Raw genomic sequence first — 25,127 nt, forward strand, 5'->3', positions numbered from 1 at the left:
AACAGAACCATCAAAAGTCCATTCGAGAGTCATTTATTCATATATCAATATCCGGTCAACCTTTTCAACTTAAGCTTCCAATGTTGAGACTAAGTGTCTCAATTCATTCCAAAACCTCACCGGACCCGAACCAACTACCCCAACAAGTCACATAGCAGTTATAAAGTAAAAAATGAGCAGTAAATGGGGGAACAGGGCTACAACTCTCCAAACGACCGGCCGGGATGTTACATATATTATATTCAAAATATCATAATACAAAAAATTTATAAATTATTTATTACTCTATCCATTTCAATTTAAATGATACACTTTCCTTATTAATCCGCTCTAAATAGAATGACACATTTATATATTTGAAAATTCTTCAATATCACGACCACAAATTTTTCTCCGTAGGACGTCGTGATGGCACCCAGTCTCTAAGATAAAGTATGCTTAACAATTTGCGGAATAACTGAATAATAAACTGAACTCCAATCTCAACACATGATATATATAAATAGAAACTGTGATTTAAATAATTACAACTCACAAAACGCGGTAGAAATAAGTCACAAGCTTCTAAGAGAAAATACTAAGTATCTTTATACATAAAAGTCTAAAGAGAATAAGGAGAAACAACATAATAAGGATAGAGGGGGACTCTGTGGTCTGCGGACACTGGCAGATATACCAAGAAGTCTCCACGACGGCCCAGATCACTGATATCTGGGCTGGTACCCAGTAAGTGCCTAGCCTAACCTCAGTAGAATTGTGACGAGGACAAGTTAGGGCCCTACTGGTTTAAAAGGAAAGTAAGGCAGAAGATATAATAATATTTTGAAATGACTGAGAATTTAAACAATAAGAAGTTTCAGAAAATATCAGCACAATAAATAGAGGTAAACAACATGGGCATTCCCTAGGTACCGCCTCGTAGTCCGAGATATAAATATGAATGATAGGCGAATCTCCCCGAGGTACCGCCTCGTAGTCCTAAAGTAAATATGAAAGACAGGGGGAATCTCCCGAGTAAACGCCTCGTAGTCCCAAAGTAAATATATGCAGTACAGGGGGGTCTCCCGAGTAAACGCCTCGTAGTCCCAAAGTAAATATGCATTACAGAGGGATCTTCTGAGGAACCGCTTCCTAGTCCCAAAGTAAATATACAGTACATGGGAATCTCCCGAGGAACCGTCTCGTAGTCCCAAAGTAAATATGCAGCAGATAATCAAAGGAAACACATATTTACAGCAAGAAATCTTACGGTTATAGATTAAATCAAATCAAGGGAAGCAGGTAATTCAACTAAGCATGTTGCACAAATTGCAAGTAAGAGTTAAGGTATGTAGACATGCGATACTAGGCTAAATATGATCACTTCATATACTAAGGCAACTCAATTAAGAAATTTAAAAGAAGACAACTCAACAAGAACCGAAAATTTCCATAATTAGCCTGTGTACGCACTTGTCACCTCGCATACCCGGTGCTCAAATATCACATATTGTTACAAAAGTACCAAATCCTATGGGAATTTTCCCCACACAAGGTTAGATAAGTCACTTACCTCAAATCTCACTTAATCAATCGGTAAGAATGCCCTTCCCTCGATTTTCCCACTCTGAATGGCCCAAATCTAGCCAAAAGAAATTACATAACATGAATACAATTACAAGAAACTAATTTAAATCATAAATCTATGACTTTAGCAAAGAATCGAAAAATCGCACCAAATTAAGATCCTTCTATTTAAACAGATGCTGTAGACTCCGGTGATCGGTGAAAACCTGACAAGGGACACCATATAAATAATGCTGCCAGATCTTCAAGGCATGAACAATAGCTGCTAACTCAAGGTCGTGGACATGATAGTTCTTCTCATGCACCTTCAACTGTCTAGATGCGTAGGCAATCACTCTACCATTCTACATCAATACCGAGCCGAGACCAATGCGTAATGCATCACAATATACCGTATAGGACCCCGAACTAGTAGGCAACACCAACACTGGGGCTATAGTCAAGGCAGTGTTGAGATTTTGAAAGCTCTCCTCACAATCCTCGGTCCACCTTAACGGAGCACCCTTCTAGGTCAATCTGGTCATAGGTGCTGCAACAGATGAGAAACCCTCTACAAATCGACAGTAATACCCCAACCAAGCCAAGAAAACTCCGGATCACCATAGATGAGGATGGTCTGGGCCAACTCTGCTCCAGAATCTTCAACTGATGATAGCCTGAATGCAAGTCGATCTTAGAGAACACTCTGGCACCCTGAAACCGATCAAATAGGTCATCAATACGTGGCAATGGATACATGTTCTTCACTGTAACCTTGTTCAACTGGTGATAATCAATACACATTAGCATAGAACAATCCTTCTTCTTTGCAAACAAGACAGGAGCACCCCAAGGTGACACATTGGCCCGGATGAAGCCCTTATCGAGCGACTCTTGCAATTGTTCCTTTAATTCTTTCAACTCTGCTAAGGCCATACGATAAGGTGGAATAGAAATGGGCTGAGTGTTGGGTAACAAATCAATGCCAAAGTCAATATCTCTGTCAAGCAGCATGCCTGGAAGATCCCTCGCTACCGGAACTGACTCGACGGTAGGAGTATCAACCCTAACATCTCTCACATAGGCCAGATACGCATCATACCCCTTCTCAACCATTCGCTAAGCCTTATGAAATGAGACAATCCTACTAGGAACACGATATAAGGTACCTCTCCACTCAAGCTGCGGTAGGCCTGGCATATCCAACGTCACCGTCTTGGAATGATAATCAAGGATAGCGTGATAGGGCGACAACCCGTCCATGCCCAAAATGACATCAAAATCCACCATACTAAGCAATAATAAATCTGCTCTGGTCTCAAAACCACTAAGAACAATCAAACACGACTGATATATACGGTTAACAACAATAGAATCAACCACGGATGTAGATACATAAGCAGGAGAACTTAGAGAATCAAGGGATACACCCAAATATAGGAAGAAATAAGATGACACATAGGAATAAGTGGAGCCTGGATCAAATAAGACTGATGCATCTCTATGACATACCAGAACAATACCTGTGATAATAGAATCTAATGCAACTGCCTCTGTCCTAGCAGGAAGGGCATAATATCTGGCATGGCCTCGCCCTCAAGGGCGACTTCTACCTGTCCCACCTCTATCTCTAGCTGGCTATGCAGGTGGTGCGATAGCTAGGGCTGTAACCATAGCCTGAGGACTTGGTAGAGCACGCGATGCCTGAGAAATCTGTGGAGGTGCACCCCTCCTAAATCTAGGGCAATCCCTCACCAAATGGCGAGTGTCGCCACACTCAAAACAAGCTCTCAGAGAACGTGGCTACTGCAACAGGCTCGGGCCTGATCGACTGGACTGACCACTAGAAGCACCCCGTACAAGAGACACACTAGATACTGGTGGTGCATAATAAAGATCTTGGAGCCTAATAGTGGCCGGAGCACCGCTGATGGATGGAAGTGCTAAATGAACAGGGTAACCCATATAACCCATGCCTTGATGAGTTGTCACTGGGGCTACCACTGCAAGTGCCATACTCTCGAGACCTCTTGGCCTCTCTCTCATCTCTATCCCGAGTTAGTATACCCTCTAACCTTCTTGTAATCCCTACTACCTACTGGTACGCAATATCCATCTCCAACTCTTGGGCTAGGCTCAATCTGATGCTTGGGTTGATCCCCTCAATAAACCGACAAACCCGATCTCGAACAATTGCAACCAAGGCTGGTGCATGACTAGCCAAATCACTAAATCGGACCGCATACTTTGACACGATCATAGCACCCCAGCGCAACTTCTCAAACTCTGTGTGCCAAGCATCCCTGAGACTCTAGGGAACATACTCCCTCAAGAACATATCTGAGAACTGAGTCCAAGTGAGTGAAGCAACCTCAGTCGGACTAACCAACTCGTATGCGCGCCAACATTGATAGTCCGCTCCTCTAAGCTGGAATGTAGTGAAAGAAACCCCACTAGTCTCCGCAACACCTATAGTACGAAGGATACGATGGCACTACTCAAGAAAACCATGGGCATCCTCTAACACCAAGTCACTGAAAGTAGGAGGGTGGTACTTCTTGTACCTCTCGAGCCTCAGCTGCTCTGCCTCAGAAGCTGCTTCCCTAACCTCGGGCTGAACTGAAGCTACCGACTGTATCGGTATGATATCTGGAACTTGGTCAACCTGAACCCACTGCTTTAGGGTACCAGCGACAGGAGTCTGTGCTCTTCCCCTGGTCTGATATGTGGCAGGAGCAAGGGGTATCAATCTTTCCTGAGCCAAGGTGTTGAACATGCTCAGAAACTAGGCTAGAGTATCCTGGAGGGCTGGTGCAGTAATAGGCATCTCAGGTGCCTGCCATCCAACTGGAGCTACTAGTGGCTCCTCTATAGCAGCTCGTGCGGGTTCTCTGGTTGCACCACGTGGACGTCCTCGGCCTCTACCCGACCTCTCGTGGCTCTAATAGGGGGCACAGGTGTCTGGTCATCTGATCCAGTTGTACGTGTCCTCACCATCTGTGAGAGTATAGAAATACAAAATTTTAGAATCCGAAACCAAAGTCTCATATGATAAGGAATAATTTCCATCCGTATGACGTCGTGATGGCACCCAGTCTCTAATACTAGGTAAGCCTAATAATTTGCAGAATAACTGACTAATAAACTGAACTCTAATCTCGACATGATATATAATTGCGATTTAAATAATTACAACTCCCACAACCCGGTAGAAAAAAGTCACAAGCTTCTAAGAGAAAATACTAAGTATCTTTATACATAAAAGTCTAAAGAGAATAAGGGGAAACAACATAATAAGGATAGAGTGGGACTCCGATATCTGCGAACGCTGGCAGATATACCTAGAAGTCTCCATGCACGGTCCAGCTCACTGATATCTGGTACGAGTACACCACGCTGATAGGAAGAACCTGGATCTGTACAAAAAGATGTTCAGAAGTATAGTACGAGTACACCACAATAGTACCCAGTAAGTGCCAAGCCTAACCTCGGTAGAGTAGTGACGAGGTCAAGTCAGGGCCCTACTGGTTTAAAAGGAAAGTAAGGCAGAAGATATAATAATATTTTGAAATGACTGATAATTTAAACAATAAGAAGTTTCAGAAAATATCAGCACAATAAATAGAGGTAAACAATAGGGGCACTCCCGAGGTACCGCCTCATAGACCCAAATGTAAATATGCACGACAGGGGGATCTCCCGAGGTACTTCCTAGTAGTCCCAAAGTAAATATACAAGGCAGGGGGGATCTCTCGAGTAAACGCCTCGTAATCCCAAAGTAAATATGCAGTACATGGGGATCGCCTCAGGAACCGCCTCATAGTCCCAAAGTAAATAGGTAGTACAGGGGAATCTCCCGAGGAACCACCTCATAGTCCCAAGGTAAATATGTAGTAGATAATCAAAGGAAACACGAATTTACAACAAGAAATCTTACAGTTAAAGATTTAATTCAAATCAAGGGAAGTAGTTAATTCAACTAAACATGTTGCACAAATTGCAAGTTAGAGTTAAGGCATATAGACATGCGATACTAAGCTAAACATGATCACTACCTACGCTAAGACAACTCAGTTAAGGAATTTAAAAGAAAACAACTTGACAAGAACCAAAACTTTCCACAATTGGCCCGTGTACGCTCTCGTCACCTCGCGTACACGGCGCTTACATATCACATATTGTTAACACAGTACCAAATCCTAAGGGGATTTCCCCCACACAAGGTTAGACAAGTCACTTACCTCAAATCTCGCTTAATTAATCGGTAAGAATGCCCTTCCCTAGATTTTCCAACTTCGAATGGCCCAAATCTAGCCAAAAGCAATTACATATCATGAATACAACTACAAGAAACTAATTTAAATCATAAATCTACGACTTTAGCAAAGAATCAAAAAATCACCCCAAAATGTCGACCCTGGCCCACGTCACGGAATGGGATAAAACCACAAAATATGAATACCCATTCGATTTCGAGTTCACCCATACCAAACTTACCAAAATCCGACACCAAGTCGCCACTCAAATCCCCAAATTAAACTCTCCAAATCCCTAGCCCCAAACTCCCAAATTCCACCTTAAATACACACTAACTAGGTGGGAAAATTAATGGGGAAACAAGATTATTGATCAAAAATAAACACAAGGGACTTTCCTCAAGAAATCACTCGAAAATGCTCTCAATTATCGCCCTAGAACGAGGTTGCAAAGTCCAAAATGAGAGAAATCACGAAACCCTTTGGTTTTTAAGTACTGCCCAGGCTTTTCGCACCTGCGGCCAATTCCACCGCACCTGCAGAACCGCTTTTGCGGTAAATTCCTCCACTTCTGCGGAAATCACTTAAGTCCCTCAAGGCCCGCACCTACGCTCTAGGTGTCACGACCCCAATTTCCCTCTGTAGGATGTCGTGATGTCACATCATCTTTAAGACTAGGTAAGCCTATCAATTATGTAGAATACAAATCTGAAACCCAAATCTCAACATATAAAAATAAATTAAATCGCGATTCAAATAGTTACAACTCCCAAAACTCAGTAGAAATAAGTCACAAGCTTCTAAGAATTTATTCTAAGTGTCTTTATACTTTAGAGTCTAGAGAGAATAAGGAAAACAACATAATAAGGATAGAAGGGGGCTCCGAGGTATGCAGACGCTGGCAGATATACCTTGAAGTCTCCATGTACGGCTAGTTCACTGATGCCTGGTCTGATAGGAAGTACCTAGATCTGCACAAAAAGATGTGCAGAAGCGTAGTATGAGTACACCACATCGGTACCCAGTAAGTGCCAAGCCTAACCTCGGTAGAGTAGTGACGAGGTCAGGTCAGGTCCTACTGGAATAATAAAAGACAGGGTGAAAAGTTTAATAATATAATAATAATAATGACAATGGAGATGAATCAAGTAAGTAGTATGTCTTAATTTAACTATACAGAATAAGGGTAAATAACACCTCGCGGAAGGAAAACAGAAATTTACAACTTTAAGGAAAACACCAAAAATTAACCAAAGGCAATGAAACCATAAAGAAATATCAACAAGGGCACTCCCGAGGTACCGCCTCGTAGTCCCAAATCATAAATAAATCCACAATATCTCATTTTCTTATATCACCGCGGGAGCCTTCACATTTAATTTTAAAGAAAATATTTTTTCCGAAATATCATCCTGCGTTTTAGCCACCCTTATCACATGGCATGACTTCTAGTAGTTCCCCTAGTAGACATGCGTATCAAGCCACCCTTATCTCACCGCATGCGTTTCAACACCCAGACCTTATACCATCACATGTCTATCAATATCACAATATATCACAATTTGCATCTCGAGTACCCAAATATTTTAACTTGCCAAAAATAAATCAACAACATTATTTCCACAATAAGGAGCTCACAGCTCAATCACAATGAATACAAAATATTCGGAAGTGAATAACTCAACAAAAATAATATTTCACAAATTTGACACCTTGCCTCAAACTATAATTCAAACAATTTTAACTCCCAAAACCCCTGTAGAAATAAGTCACAAGCTTCTAATAATTTATTCTCAATGTCTCTATATATCAAGGTCTAAAGAAAAATAAGAAAGCAACATAAAAATGATAGAAAGGGACTCCGGAGTCTGCGAACGCTGACAGATATACCTCGAAGTCTCCGTGCGCAGGTAACTCACTGACATCTAGGCTGGTAAGATGTACCTGGATCTGCACAAAAAGATGTGCAGAAGCGTAGTATGAGTACACTACAGCGGTACCCAGTAAGTGCCAAGCCTAACCTCGGTAGAGTAGTGACGAGGTCAAGTGAGGCCCTACTAGAATATAATAATGGTATGGTAAAATGTTTAACAATATAGTAAAATAAAAAGACATTGGAAATGAACCAAGTAGTATGTCACAATTAATTACACCAAATAATGGCAAATAAATGCCTCGTGGAAACAACATAATTCTTTTCAACTTTAAGAAATCACAACAATAATCAAAGGCAACTGCGGCCATAAATCAATATCAATAAGGGCACTCCCGAGGTGCCGCCTCGTAGTCACAAATCATAAGCAAATTCACAATATCTCATTTCCTTATCTCACCGCGAGAGCCTTCACAATTTATTTGAAAGAAAATATTTTTTCAAAAATAGCATCCCGCATTTTAGCCATCTTTATCACACCGCATGACTTCTAGTAGTTCTTTCTACTAGCCATGCGTATCAAGCCACCCTTATCTCACCGCATGCATTTCAATACCCACACCTTATACCACCGCATGCATATTAATATCACAATATATCACAATTTGCACCTCAAGTGCTCAAATAATTTAACTTGCCAAAATAATTCAACAACAATATTTTTCCACAATAAAGAGCTCACTGCTCCCATCGACTCGTATCTAGTCATAATTATTTCTATACAGTCAACAAAAATTATAGGAATCAATTTCATAAGAAAATACTATATTTTTTAATAAAATCCGAAATTAGCTCAAAAATCGACCGTGGGGCCAAAGCCTCGGAATCCGGTGAAACTCATAAAATCTGACAACCCATTCAATTACGAGTCCAACCATACCAGTTTCACTCAAATTTGACTCCGAATCGATACCGAAATCTCAAAAAATCATTTCTATGAGATTTCTAAAATTTTCCAAATTTCAATCTCAAAACACTAATTAAATGGTGAAAACAATGATATATTTGTGTATATAGACCAAATCCGAGTTGGAATCACTTACCCCAAATGTCTTTCCTTGAAAATCTATCAAAAGTCGCCTCTGTTCAAGCTCAAGTTTGTCAAAAATGGCAAATGGGTCGAATGCCTCTATTTTTATAACTTACAGATCTGTCCAGTCCGATCAGGGAGCTCGATCAGGGAGCTCGATCAGGGGAGCTCGATCAGGGGTGCTCGATCTTAGGAGCTCGATCAGGGATGCTCGATCTTTGGAGCTCGATCTTGGGAGCTCGATCTCGGGAGCTCGATCTTAGGAGCTCAATCTCGGGAGCTCGATCTCGGACTCTGAATCGACACCGAAATCTCAAAAATTCATTTCTATGAGATTTCTAAAATTTTCCAAATTTCAATCTCAAAACACTAATTAAATGGTGAAAACAATGATATATTTGTGTATATAGACCAAATCCGAGTTGGAATCACTTACCCCAAATGTCTTTCCTTGAAAATCTGTCAAAAGTCGCCTCTGTTCAAGCTCAAGTTTGTCAAAAATGGCAAATGGGTCGAATGCCTCTGTTTTTATAACTTACAGATCTGTCCAGTCCGATCAGGGAGCTCGATCAGGGGAGCTCAATCAGGGAGCTCAATCAGGGGAGCTCGATCAGGGGTGCTCGATCTTGGGAGCTCGATCAGGGGTGCTCGATATTTGGAGCTCGATCTTGGGAGCTCGATCTTAGGAGCTCAATCTCGGGAGCTCGATCTCGAGAGATCGACCTTGGGAGCTCGATCTCGGGAGCTCGATTTTGGGCCAGAATGTCCAGCATAAAAGAAAAATTGCAGCAGCTGTTTTAAATCCAACTTTTGATCCGTTAACCATTCGAAACTCACCCGAGACCCTCGGGACCTCAACCAAATATACCAACAAGTCCTAAAACATCATACGAACTTAGTCGAACCTCTAAATCACATTAAACAACGCTAAAACCATGAATCATACCCCAATTCAAGCTTAATGAAACTAAGAATTTTCAATTTTACATTCGATGTCGAAACCTATCAAATCAAGTCCGATTGACCTCAAATTTTGCACACAAATCATAAATGACATAATGGAGCTGTGAAAAGTTTCAGAACAAGATTCCGACCACGATATCAAAAAGTCAACTCCCCGGTCAAACTTCCAAACTTTAAATTCCTATTTTAGCCATTTCAAGCCTAATTTCACTACGGACTTCCAAATAAAATTCCGATTACGCTCCTAAATCCAAAATCACCATACGGAGCTATTGGAATAATCAAAATTCTATTCTGGGGTCGTTTTCACATAATTCGACATTCGGTCGCTATTTGAATTTAAACTTTTAGTTTTTCTTCAAAATTCTATATTGCGGGCTAGGGACCTCGGAATTTGATTCCGGGCATACGCCCAAGTCCCAATTCACGATACGGACCTACCGGAACTATCAAAACACTAATACGAGCCTGTTTGCTCAAAATATTGACCAAAGTTAACTCAATTGAGTTTTAAGGATCTAATTCATATTTTAATCTATTTTTCACATAAAAACTTTCCAAAAACTTTTACGGGCTGTGCACACAAGTTGAGGAATGATAAATAGTACTTTTCAAGGTTTAAGAATACAGGATTAATTATTAGATTTAAAGATGACATTTTGGGTCATCACATTCTCCACCTCTAAAACAAACGTTCGTCCTCGAACGGAGTTAGAAAACAAATACCTGAGCTAGTGAATAAGTGTGGATAACAGCTGCGCATATCATGCTTGGTCTCCCAAGTCGCCTCTTCGACCGGATGACCCCTCCATTGAACCTTTACGGATCCTGAATCAACTTAACCTTTTCCAAGGCATTCTGAACCAAGTATGTACCCAATAGTTTAGCCTCGCCCGGTTCGAACCAATCCACTAGAGACCGTCACCGCCTACCATATAAAGCCTCATACGGAGCCATCTGAATGCTTGACTAGTAACTGTTGTTGTAAGAAAACTCCGCAAGTGGTAAGAACTGGTCCCAAGCACCCCCAAAATCTATCACACACGCACGAAGCATATCCTCCAGCATCTGAATAGTGCGTTCGGACTGCCCGTCCGTCTGAGGGTGAAATGTTGTACTCAACTCTACCCGAGTACCCAACTCACGCTGTACTTCCCTCCAAAACCGTGAGGTAAACTGTGTACCCCGGTCAGAGATGATAGATACCGGTACACCGTGAAGTCTGACAATCTCGCGAATATATACCTGAGCCAGCTGCTCTGAAGAGTAAGTAGTAATCACGGGAATGAAATGAGCTGATTTGGTCAGCCTATCCACAATCACCCAAACTGTATCAAACTTCCGCTGTGTCTGTGGAAGCCTAACAACGAAATCCATAGTGATCCGCTCCCATTTCCATTCTGGAATATCTAACTTCTGAAGTAATCCACCCGGTAGCTGATGCTCATATTTAACCTGTTGACAATTTAGACACCGAGATACATACCCCACTATGTCTTTCTTCATCCGCCTCCACCAATAGTGTTGTCTCAAGTCCTGATACATCTTTGCAGCACCCGGATGAATGGAGTACCGCAAACTGTGAGCCTCCTGGAGAATCAACTCACGCAAACTATCCACATTAGGAACACATAGCCTGCCATGCATCCGTAATACATCGTCATCTCCAATAGTGACTTCCATGGCATCACCGTGCTGAATTGTATCCTTAAGGACAAGCAGATGGGGGTCATCATACTGACGTTCCCTGATACGATTATAAAGAGAAGACTGAGAGACCATGCAAGCCAAAACTCGACTCAGCTCGGAAAGGGCTTTCCCCAAAGCTTTCCTAAAACTCACTTGTCCCTTCGTGGGTGGGATCAAGGACCCGTCAAAGATTTATTATTCTAATGGGAGCGGGTTGTTCGCCTCGGCAGGATAGATATATCTATGATTCATGTCGTTCGACCCTCGGCAGTGCGGACACTTTATGGGATTGGGCCGTCGCCTCAGCAGGATTATGTACCACACTCTCATGGGAGAGGGCCGTTCACCTCGGCAATATATATAATAGATGTATCTATAGTTATATACCAAATTATGATGGGATCGGGCCGTACGCCTTAGCATTTCTGTAAAAATCCTTCTATGGAATCGTGCGTATTAATTGTACAAAGTGCCAGTGTATCTAGGAGTTTTCCTGATTTAGATTATGGCGACCCATATGGTGAGGCCCATTATTATATATATATAGCTAAGTGTGTGTGTGTACTCCGGGGGAGGAGGTAACTGTTAATCGAGAGTTGAGCTTATTGTTGAGAGGAAGATTGTACCACATATTTATATTTGTTTAATTCGCATATTTATTCTTCCCCATATCTGTTTTACTTCTTACTGTATTTGTCTTATTGGACCACTAATGAGCGTCGATGTAGACCCCTCGTCACTACTTCTCTGGGGTTAGGCTAGATACTTACTGGGTACGCATTGACTTACGTACTCATGCTACATTTGCTGCATATTTTTGTGCAGGTACATATATGTCTAGAGGCCATGTAAGAGTAGGGGCGTGTATACATGCGGGGACCTAGGTGAGCTGCATTCCATTTGCCGACCCGCAGCCAGCGCAGTCTCCTTCAGAGTATTTATATTTTTCCTATCCAATTTGTATTCTGGACAGCTATTGTATTTTATTTTATATTCCTAGTTAATGCTCATGCTTTTGTGACACCGGGTTTTGGAATGATTATGGGTTGTTCTGTATTGAATTTGTTAAAAGTATTATTATTTACTCTGTAAATCCCCATTCTTTACTATTTAAATTGAAGGAAAATATGATTTCAAAAATAATAAAATGAGAACCCAATTAAGTAATTATTGTTGGCTTGCCTGACAATGGTGTCCGGTGCTATCACAACCCTTATGAATTTTGGGTCGTGACAACCCGTAAAGAACATGACTTAGTAATTAAATAGGTACCCTAGTATACCTTTAAATATAAGTTGGCGACTCTCTTTCATCAACAACAGGTTTTCCTGTAAGGTTTTTAACGAGACAACAATAAATCGTGCTAACTTAGATTCAAAGATCGATTTTAAATCGGAGTCAATGGGCGCATCAACAGTATTCGATCCCTCTCAAGATTGACCTCGAATACTGGGGGCCATCACCCTCGGGTTAAGGTTCTTAGCAAGGAAAGAAGGAAACTTTGTACTTGAACAACTTGGGCTCGATGGTTAGGATTTATTGTAAGGGCCAAATGGTCAAGTGAACCGTGCCCGCGTAGGCCACCTTAGCCATAATACAAGCTTTTACACGCTTTTGATCATGTGTTTTACACACATAAATAAAAGAAAGTTTCCACCTTGCTACTACGTATTTTTTCCTCTTCAAACATAGAACCTAAGGGCTACCTATCACGACCTAAATTCCCATTAGTCGTGATGGCACCTAACCCAACCCGCTAGGTAAGCCAATTAACAACTATCTAATTCCAACAAATTTTAATAAGATAAATAAGTAAAAGAAAATATTTGAACCTTATACATTTCCCAAGGACTGGTAGTACAAATCATGAGCTTCTAAGATTAGAATTCACAAAGCTGGTATGAAATAAATACATCATCTGTTCGAAATATACATAAACAGATTCTTATAAATTTAAGGCTACCATGAACAAGAGACAGCTATAACCGGAATGCAGGTACGTCTTCAAATCCTGCTCCTGTCGATCACAGCAATATCACCATCCAATATCTGCACACAAGGTGCACAAGTGTATTATGAGTACAACCGACTCCATGTACTCAATAAGTAACAAACCTAACCTTAGGTTGAAAGTAGTGACGAGCTGGAACACATGTCAAAGTCCAACACCAATAACCAACAACAACTCATAACAATATAATAAAAGTGGTACAAGAAATAACTCTGAAATAAGGTATTCAGCTCGTTTACAGTTCTAGAAAAATAGACATGTTTTTCAACTATAACAGTGGAAACCCAAATCTTTTACCAAAAATACCAAAATATGAGTAAATTTATAAAATCTTGATTTTCCTTCCAAAACTTTTCAACGGGTAAATGTTTCATTATCAAATGGCATGATAAAAAGTACATCTCAATGCCTACACGTCAATGTGTATGAGAAGTCATGAATGATGTGATACCGTACAACATGAGAAAAAAATAAGTCTTTATGCTTCTATGTCAAGTGTGCATGTCAATGAAGTACAACATAGTGAACAACCATATGAATACTCTCAGAATATCAATCCACTCAGTCCTTCCAATCTCTCGGCACTCGCACTCAATAGGTACCTGCGCTCACTGGGGGTGTGTGCAGACTCCGGAGGGGCTCCTTTAGCCCAAGCGCTATAATCTGCACGGACAACTCATGTGATGCACGGACAATTCACATGCTATAATATCAATATCTATATCCGCACGGACAACTCACGTGCTATAGTATCAATATCTGGATCCGCACGAACAACTCATGTGCTGCACAGACAACTCACGTGCTATAGAATCAATAATTTCACAATCAGTCCCTCGGCCTCACTCAGTCATAAATCTCTCCAGTCTCTCAGGCCTACAATGCCATGAAACTAGCCCAAAAATGATGATATGATGTGTCAATATATGGCAACAAAGACTGAGATATGATATGAAATGAATAAACATGACTGAGTATGAAATTACAATGTAAACAAATAACTCAACAGCAGTAATGACCTCAGTGGGTCCCAACAGAATAAGTATGTAGCCTAGATATGGTTTCTAACATGGATCACAACTCAATTTCTCTAACACATAAAAATACATGGAAAAATACAAGTTAATTAACTATACAGTTAACGAAATCGACTGAGTCTCAATTTCTACGGTGCACGCCCACACGCCCGTTACCTAGCATGTGCGTCACCTCTAAACAAATCACATAACACGTATAATCAGGGTTCATACCCTCAGCTCCAAGTTTAGAAGTGTTACTTACCCCAAACCGTGAAATACTTTATTCCAATATGCCTTTGCCTTGCGAATCGGCCTCCGAACTCCTCGAATCTAATCACAATTAATTTGATACAGTCAACACAAATTATACGAAACAATTCCATATGAAAATACTAATTTTCCAACAAAATCCAAAATTTCACTCAAATATCACTAGTAGGGACCACGTATCGGAACCTGACAAAAGTTATAAAATATGAATGCCCATTCAACCACGAGTCCAACCATACCAAATTTACCAAATTTTGACATCAACTTGACCTTCAAATCTTAATTTCTTCTTTTGAAATTCCTAGGCCCAAATCCTCGAATTACATCTCAAAAAACACATAATCTAGTCGTAATACTCAATGATAATTTAATATTATTGACTAACAATGATCACAAGTAACTTACCTCAAGTTTTCCTGTGAAATCCCTTTGAAAAATTGCCCCAAACTGTGCTTGAAAGGTCCAAAATGACAAAAATGTCGGAACCCCTCTGTTTTGTACTCTATCCAGTTAGTGCTTTCGCTTCTGCGGCTCACTAAGCCGCTTCTGCGGACACGCTTCTGCGAGGAGCTGTCCGCTTCTGCGAGAAGCTGTCCGCTTCTGCGAGAAGCTGTCTGCTTCTGAGAAGCTGCCTCACCAAGCGCCCTTGCGCTTCTGCGATCAAACTCTCGCGGTGCGACCCGCTTCTGCGATCACAAACCCAGCCCAAGCCTGGCCGCATCTGTGATGGACAACTCGCTTCTGCGAGCTCGCACCTGCGAGAAAATGTCCGTATGTACGATTTCACCAGAAGGCAGAAATTCTCCGATTTCCCCTAAGTTTATATTTTGATCTGTTAACCATCCGAAACTCACCCGAGGCCCATGAGACCTCAACCAATTATACCAATAAGTCCTTAAACATAATACGAACTTAGTCAAAGCCTCAAATCACATCAAACAACGCTAAAAACACGAATCATACTCTAATTCAAGCTTAATGAATCTAAGAAATTCCAACTTCTACATTCGATGCCAAAACCTATCAAATCAAGTACGATTGACCTCAAATTTTGCACGCAAGTCATAAATGACATAACAGACCTATTCTAATTTCCAGAATTGGATTCCGACCCCGATATCAAAAATTCAACTCCCCGGTCAAACTTCCAACTTAAATTTCCTATTTTTGCCATTTCAGGCCTAATTTAACTACGGGCTTCCAAATACTTTTCGGGACACGCTCCTAAGTACAAATTAACCATATGGATCTATTGGAATAAAAAAACTCTATTCCGGAGTCATTTACATAAAAGTCAATATCCGGTCAACCTTTTCAACTTAAATTTCTAAACAAGAATTGTTCTTTCAATTTAATCCTGAATCATCCGAAAACCAAAGCCGACAATTTATACAAGTCATAACACATTACGAAGCTGCTCAAGACTTCAAATTATTGAACGGGATGTAAATGCTCAAAACGACAAATTAGGTCATTACACTACCCCTATTCGGGGACTATCGAGCTTAAGGGCTACCCATATTCGGGGACTATCGAGCTTAAGGGCTACCCATATTCGGGGACTATCGAGCCTAAGGGCTACCCCTATTCGGGGACTATCGAGCCTAAGGGCTATCCCTATTCGGGGACTATCGATCCCAAAGGCTACCCCTACTCGAGGACTGTCGATCGAAATAAGTTCGAGCAACGCAGGCAACCCAAATCCCGAAGGCACAAAACCTATTATGTAGTGCCTAAACACGAAAGACTACGGCCACCCCAAAAAATGGCTCGGAGACTTCCGAAGCTCGTAATCAGAACATAAGGCCTTTATAAAAATTCAAAACCTGCTAAAAGGTTGCCCTCGACAAAAGCATCATCTAAAATCACTTAAGCATCTTGGGAAAACTATCGGCCACATCAAGTTTTTAAGGCCTCGAGCAAATAAAGTTGCATCGAAGTCGGGTTCTATTCGGACATATGAAAAACGAATGACTTATTACGACATTTGATTCTATGCTAAGGCATCAAAAATATTTACAAGAATAGAGAGTATGAAAATATGCTAAAAAGTAGAGATTTGAAATTGCAGAAAGGAAAATTTTATATATTCCGGAATGTATTTACAAAAGGCCAACAAAAACAGCATCAAAACAAACAGAAAATATACACAAGACAAAATCTAAAAAAGTTCTAAGGCATTCATGCCTGATTTTCACAAGGGCCCGACTCGTCTCCAGAACCATCGGAGCCTTCGTACCCCCTAGAACCCTCGAAGCCTTCGGCACCTTCAGGCTGAGAAAGTTTCTTTGCCTTGACCTCAAGGTTTATTGCTTTCTCGATCTTAGCCGACAGGTCAAAGCCTCGGCGTGAATTTCTTCGAGGGTCTCCCTTCGAGACAGTTGACTCACATATTTGGCATTGGTCTTCAGGCGGGCCTCGGTTGCTTCGACATTGGCCTTGTATTGGGTCACCATCTCCTCAGCATAGGCAGATGTTATTGTACTTCATTGCCTCGTGCTCTCTACTGAGGGCATCCCGTTCTACGACAACCGAGCTCAGCTATGCTCGGAGATCTTCATTCAGTTGAGCCCGCTTGTCAGCTTTCTCCTTTGCCACCCGAAGTTGAACATCTACTGATCTCAGCTTTTCCTAGGCAGTTTCCTTTTCTGAAGCCATCAGATCCATCTTGCTCTTCCACCCATCGTCCATGGCTTGGATCTCATTCATCTCCTTTCGAAGTTGGTCGATCTTCAGTTGGACCTGTGAGGTTTTGTCATTAGCCACTATGACTAGTTCCCCATTTCTATCTTCAAAGACCTTTACCTTTTCAACCAAGTTGGCATGTTTCTGCCTCAGGGCCAATGCTTCCTTCTGAGCCCTATCCAGCTCGGCCTGAAGGTGCTTGACAAACCTGTCTTGTTGCTCGCTGAAGAGCTTGTACATATCCCTCTTTCAAGTCTGCTCATTGATCTTAAGCTCAAACTGATTGACCTTGATGTACGATACTGGAGAAAACTCTCGTGGTGAAGTACCGAGGCCTGCAAAATAATGAAGGTCGTGAGAAATATAAAAAATTAAGTAAAATACTAGAAGACGTAATGATGACTTACCCGGTTCAGTGCATGCTGCGCCTCATTAAAAAGACACGGCACGTCTACTTTGTTCATTTTTCCCTGGTCTTTCTCGATCACCAGGAATCGAAGGTAGTTGGCTATGCCCATGGGAGCAGATAGAACCCGGGCATCCTCCGAGACAGTAAGAATAACCGATCTCTTGCGACCAGGGTCCACACTTGGAACGGAAAAACAATTAATCAATTTTGGGCTTGAACTCGGCCGGCCACCTTCCGAAGATATATCTTTCTTCGGGACTTCCAGGTCGCCCAGCCCGAAAAAATCTTCCAAAGTGGATGAGTCCACACCATCGAAGAAAGAATAAAGGGGATCGTCCGCGCCATGAATCCCTTCATTGGACTACTCTTTTCCTGATTGGGCCTCCTCAAGCATGGAGTCAGTGTAGGAGGGCATCTCCATTATGTCTATTATACCGGGTGCTTCCTTCGGAGCGGAGCCGGGGTCCTGGGGAGTCCCACTCCCCGTCTCCATATTGGCCCCTCGAATCTGAGGGAGGTCGGCATCGCGAATCTCCCCCTTGGCTGTCGGCTGCTCCCCGAGAGGAGTCAATCCATGGGCGATAAAAATGTCATCTTCTTCCAGATATTCCCTGAGCCAGAGAAGCGAGTCGGAATCTGGCACTCGGGAACTAGTGCTCTTCTTAGGCTTGCGAGCCACCCTCTTATTTGGCTTCACCTTGGGACCCGGGGAGATCAAAGGTTTTATTTTCCTCTTCTTCTTTTCCCCCACGGAAGCCTCGTGTTGTCCCATAACAGAGGGATCAACGGACAAGGATACGTCTTCATCCCCTTCCAAAGGCCTAAACTCGGTGGTCTTAGGAAAACCTATAAAACAAAGAAGAAATGTCAGTCTGATGTGAGTTAAGAACACGTTAATAGCTATTTGAAGGAGAACCTGACCATGAGAACGGGCCTCCCATCGGGCCTTCGAAATATTGCTCCATGAGCGCTCAAAGTATGACATCTGTTTACATATGCCTTCGATCTACTCCTTGAGCCGTGGGACCGCATTTGGAACCCCGGTAATAGCTGCACAATCACAAATACGAATGATGAGAAGGGAAATGAAAAACAATTAACACTTAAAGAAAGGATGCACTTACAAGATGCATTCCACTTCTCGGGGAATGGCATGAACTCGGGAGGGATCAAGTCTTCAGTCTTCACTCGAACGAAGTGCCTCTGCCAGCCTCAGTCTCGATCTTCGTCAATACTCGAGAAGGGGGCCTTGATGGACCATCGAGTGAGCTTAATTAGTCCCCCTCAGAATATTCGGGGACTGTATAGATGGAGCAGGTGGTCAATGGTGAACCAACGAGACTTGGTGTTATTCACAAAATAACGGAAGAGGATTATGATCCTCCAAAGAGACGGTTGGATTTGCCCAAGGCACACCTCGTATCTCTTGTAAAAATCCAAAACAACTGGGTTTACTAGGCCCAGTGTGATAGGGTTAGTGTAAACACTTAAATACCCCTCCACATGGGTAGTAATAGCATCCTCAGGCCCGGGGACTACTACATTCTTGCCTTCCTATTTATAGTCTTCTCAAGCCACGGGAAAGACGTCTTCGATAATGAAGCATATATACCTCGACGCTCCTTCACCCCGATCCTGTTTGGATGACGGTTTGTCGACCTTGAAGTCGTCCGCAATTGATTTCGGGAGCCGGTTCAGTAGCAGTCGACTCGGTGGAAGCCAATTTGGGAGCATCCGTCTCGAGGATAACTATTTCGGGAGTGACCGCCTTACTATCGGCGGCCGGTTGGAAAGATGAAGAGGCAGCCTGATGAGGAACTTAAATTTTAGCCATTACTATCTGAGAAAGTTTGAAAATTTAAAGAAAATGTATGGAGATTTGAAGGAGAAGGTTTAAAGGCTGAAGAAAAGGGTATGGAGACTTGAAGATTGGAAGAAAATCTAGGTAAGAACCTAAGAACAATTCTGAAGATTTGAAGATCAAAGGGGAAGATATAAAAGTTTTAAAGAAGTTGGTGATAGCTAGAGAATTCGAAGGTAGAAGCTTGATCGGAAAGTAGAAAAAGAACAGGGGATAGAAACTTTTATAGGGGAAGTACGCGACGCTTCGCATTCAGAGGCAGCTAGTCGATGGTTGACATGTGTCCGAAGTCGGAACGACATGACTGATGGGACATTTTGACTTCTTCGACATTTCGGTAGTAACGTACGGAGGAAGGAACCAGAGAACATCTATCGTTTCTCATCGTTTCAGAAAATTTACTCTCTGAGAAATGAGGGGACTATCTGTATACAGGAAAAATCGAGGCTAATGAGCACCCCGATTTTTCGGTGGAGCAAACGAAATAAGGACGTAACTATAAGGAATTGAAATCGAAATTGGGAGCCTCTCATATCAAGGCCCGAACAAAATATTTACCCTTGGAGCCATCGAGACCACGCCCTCCCCCCCCCCCACCCCAGTCCGGTCTACACTTCGGAAGAGCATTATCAAATGGTTGCACAGGACTAACGAAGGTCTATGATAAGCGTGCTCAATCGGATATCACAGTGCGAGTTTCGGTCTGTATCGGCAGCAAATCAGTGATTAACGAAAAAAGGATTTTTACCTTTCTTAGAATTGTACTAGGGGTGAAACTCTCCTACTATATAAAGAAGATGACTTTTATTCAATGGATACATTGTAACACGCAGATCAAGGTAATATAGATTTATTTTTTCTATTTCTAAGCTATTCAAAGGTTCTTATTCTTGTTTATAGCTTTTCATATATATATTCTGGCTACGAGTTGAAGGCATATTAATTGTTAAGCCCACAACCGAGTCTGAATTCAATACTACTGTTGGTTTGGCTATTTATTCTTTCATTTGCTTATCCAACATTATTGATCATTTGTATCATATTAATCCACATGTCCTTAAAACCACATATAAATTTAAGTGTTATCCATTTTAAGAGTAAACAATAAGCTTCAAGGGAAAGAAGACAAAGGAAATAATAGGTAATTTGAAGTTAGAAGGCAAAAAAATAATAGGTTTAAAGAGGAACAAAACGGTTGCTAGAAGGCAATCGGCCGACTGGTGGATTTACACATGATAACTTAGTTGGTTGATATATTAAGACTAGTGAGGTTATGCCCGGGCTAAGCCCGGGCCCAACGGCAAGATGAATCTTCACGTAGCAGATCCATGAACATTTTTATTTCCATCGAAATTATCAAAATGAATAGCATAAGCAACAACTACATCTAACAATTTTGTTATTGTTCTTGCTAAAGAAACTATAGATTGTTTGCTCCACTTTTAGTGGAGCCTAAACTAAAATGTCTCAACACTAAAATCTATTAATTAAGAGGTATTTGTGAGCTTAACACATATTTCAAATTGGAAAGAGTTTGTAAAGTTTTTAAATTTCAGCTACAATAAAATAAAGTATGTGTGTTTTATCTTTCTTCTGAATCAAGTATTTGAGAAGACGTGTGATTTAAAATGTTACGTAAAAGCATAATGCTTAATGTCATTGTACTCAACATATATCTTCAACTCAGAAGTTATTTGGTAAGATCAATTTATGAACTTCACATAAGAACGAAATAGGAATTATAAAAATTGTGAAGGTTCCATCCTGTCAATCTTATGCTCAAAGTATATCACAAAGTATTCCAAGAATTTTAGAAAAATCTAAACTACAAAGCATTTTTCTTCGTTGATAATTCATTAGTTAATAATATTAAATAAGATGAGATACCTTTTTTTAACGTAAGAAAAAATATGTGTCATTAGAAGTGGACCTGAAAATATAGAAATAAATATTTCTAAAAAAATACCAATTATATCCTTTCTTTTTATAGACTTTTATTATTAAGTGCTAGAATTAAAGGTAGTTCTTTAAGCAGTTTCACTTTGAAATGTTTACTTAACATTCAAAATAATCATGAAAATTCAAATGGTCAAGTTATTAGATTTTGAATAATAATACCGTGAATTCTAAATCGACTCTGTATCGTTTCCTAATCAAATTACTCTTTTCTTGTTATATATATTTTTAAAAAAGAACATAATAAATTTATTATTAATATTTAAAATTAAGTCGAAGCAAGTTTTTACTAAATGAGAATAACTTAATTAAGTTTTGGTTTGAAATTACATAGTAATATTTACAGATTAGCCTTTTGTAAATAATTTTGTATTCTACTTGGTTAGAGTACTTAATTATTTAGTTTGTTCTTATTTTTAAAATAGACTATTACGGAAAAGGGATTTAGTAAATAATTTTGTATTATGCTTGGTTATAATAGTTAATTATTCAGTTTGTTCTTATTTTTAAGACAGAATATTAAGGCAAAAAATATTTACTTGCTTCTAAACATTAAATCAAGAGAAAAGAATATGTTGCACACTTTAAAATTACATAGTTAGTGTAATGTTTAATTAGGGTAGCCGTTTAAGGGTGAGTTGGATGTGAGATGATAATCATTAATAGTAGCTATTTAAGTGGGGCTCACATAATCATTCTAATAGAAATATATACAGATTTACGTGGGGCCCATCGATCATAATAGCCTTTAACCTTGTTTGACCTGTAAATTACAAATTCAATGGGACCTACTGTTGTAGCAAACTCACACGTGTCCCTGAGACATTAAGTGATATGGCAAGCTGTAAGATAATTTTGGGTCAGACAGACATGTTGACCATGAGGCGCCTGATTATCCACACTTATCGTATAGGTAAAGAAGTGTTCAAGTTTACTCTAGCACTTCTAAAAGGAAGCCTCTCCTAATTTTTTTTCTTTTATGTTGTGTGCAAACAATTTATGTATTATAATGTACAACAAATAATTGTATAGTATGCTGAAAGCTGTGTGATTATGCCAATTTCTCAATGTGTTGTTATATGTGAATATGTTTCCCGATAATAAGACTGCATTGTATACTATTAGCAGCAGTCTTCACGGTCCTGTCATTACATTTATCAGGATTCACTCATCAGCTAAACTCTATCAAACTCTTCAATCAATATCAACAAGATGTTATGATCACTTAGGCTTAATTTATTTTGGTTTGAATGTAAACTAAAGTAAGCGGCGTTTATTCAAACAAATCCTTATGTCCTCCACAATTAATATTGGCCACACCAATTAAGCCATAACTCTCCTTTAGTCTCTCAACATGTGTTGAATGATGAGGCAAAGCTCGCCAATGCAAAAGCTGCAGAGTTGCAACTTTCTCATCACTTACGTCCCTGATTGGGTCGTACGTGACAATTATTTTGATTTTCGCATAGAAGAAGCCAACATTATACAGGTAGCTGCTGTCGTTATCGCTTGAGTTGCAGCAAGTGAAATGCAAAAGACATGCAAAAATGCTGAAAGAGAAGAGTTTGTGATTTCAACTATATTTCTGTTGTTCTCTTCCGCTTTACTTTGTCTAACAAAGATTTGCTGAATACAACGAGTTACGACAAAATGATTGCTGAAAATTTAATAGTCAAATTCATGATCCAAGAAGATAAAACGGAGAAAATATTTTCAAATTCTAAAGGTATAATATATACAATCAACTATTGTTATTTCAAGAATAATTCAAAGTCCGCATTAGATAAGAATTATATTTAATGGTTTCCTTCGCTCTAATTGGTCTCCCTTATTATGCCTCACTTCAAAATGATAAAAGCAAGTCCTAATTCACAACTTATTGTAAGGGAAAGGAAAAAGATTTATTTTGAGGGAAGTGGAAAAAGACATTACATGTGGACTATCAATAAGCTGACGGGGCATGGTATGTGGAACATCGATGTAAGGACAAGTGGCGTTCTTAATAAGACGAGTTAAAGAATGCGGAAAAGACACGAGAGAAACACCAATGGGGTTACACTGAGGAAAAAACCGGACTTAATAGCTGTAAAAGGAGAAACATGAATGAAATGAATAAAGACTAAGAAGAAGGAAAGATAACAAACCTGTCATAAATAAGGAAGGAAAATCAGAGCAGTTACAAGGAATCATTAATCATAAATATTTCCTTTACGGTTGTACATGGTAACGGGCAATCGAGGCAGTTAATATAATTAGTAAGGGAACTGTTATAATTGTATGCTCCTATATAAGGATTGAAATCTCATTTGTAATGGGAGGAGACAATTATTATTGAAATTTATACAGCTATTCTTTGCTTTACACTCAAAAGTTCTAAGCCGTTATTTTGGGAGTGATTATCAGTTCATTCCACATTTTCTTTGTCAATTATTTTCATTTCTTGATCTATTCTTTCAAATTGTTAGGAAAGTGAAATAAATCTTGGTTATCAATAGCCCAATTTCTTCTAGATATTGACTTTGACCGAAAAATCTATTTTTGGGTTAAACAAATTGGTTTTGTTACCGGGAATCTAATAATCTGTTCACTTTTCACTCTTTAACAATCAAATATGTCAACTGTTAATGACAACAACCAGCTGAACCAACAAGGTACAATTCCACCACACCACACACCTACGAGATCCCCTCAACAGTCCCGTGGAAGTTCGCCCGAAAGATCCACTTCACGTACTGATGATCAACAGGGAAAAGACCAAACCGTGGAGCAATACGCTCTAAAGCAATTGATTGTAGAACACGTGAATATTGCACTACAAGCTTTTGTTAGAGGATTACTCAATGCGGTGCAAACTCCTCCACCAGTTAATACAGCAACTTTGGAGAACACGCATTCAGGGCTTGATAATTCTGGAAGTGGAGAAAATCCTAATGAATCTTGTGATGGAGGGTTAGGTACTCCAAATAATTCTAATTTTCAAAGTTTAGTGCTAACTTTGCAAAACTAATTGAAAGAACAGAATGATCATATAGTGCAGATACCAGGCGTACCACCCGTAATCAAAGGGGTGGATATTGACAATTATACACAACAACCCTGGAAGCCAAGTGCGGCACCTTTACCAATTTTCAAAAAGTTTAAAATGCATGATATTCCCAAATATGATGGAACAACTGACCCTCGAGATCACGTAACTACGTTCACTACTAGCGTGAAAGGCAATGACTTAACCAAACAGGAAATCGAATATGTTTTGGTTTAAAAGTTTGGTGAAACACTCACAAAGGGAGCGTTACGTGGTATTCTCTTTTACCCAAAAATTCTATTGATTATTTTACTGAGCTTGCAGATTCATTTATAAAAGCACATTCGGGGGCTCAAAAACTTGAAAAAGAGATGGAAAACATCTTTAAAGTTGAACAAGGGAGTACATAATTGCTCAAAAAATTTGTAGATAGATTCCAGCGGGAGAGGATGATCTTACCTCGAGTACCTGATAA

This window comes from Nicotiana tabacum, chromosome 15, assembly GCF_000715075.1.
Source record: "Nicotiana tabacum cultivar K326 chromosome 15, ASM71507v2, whole genome shotgun sequence".
In the NCBI taxonomy this organism is placed as follows: Eukaryota; Viridiplantae; Streptophyta; class Magnoliopsida; order Solanales; family Solanaceae; genus Nicotiana; species Nicotiana tabacum.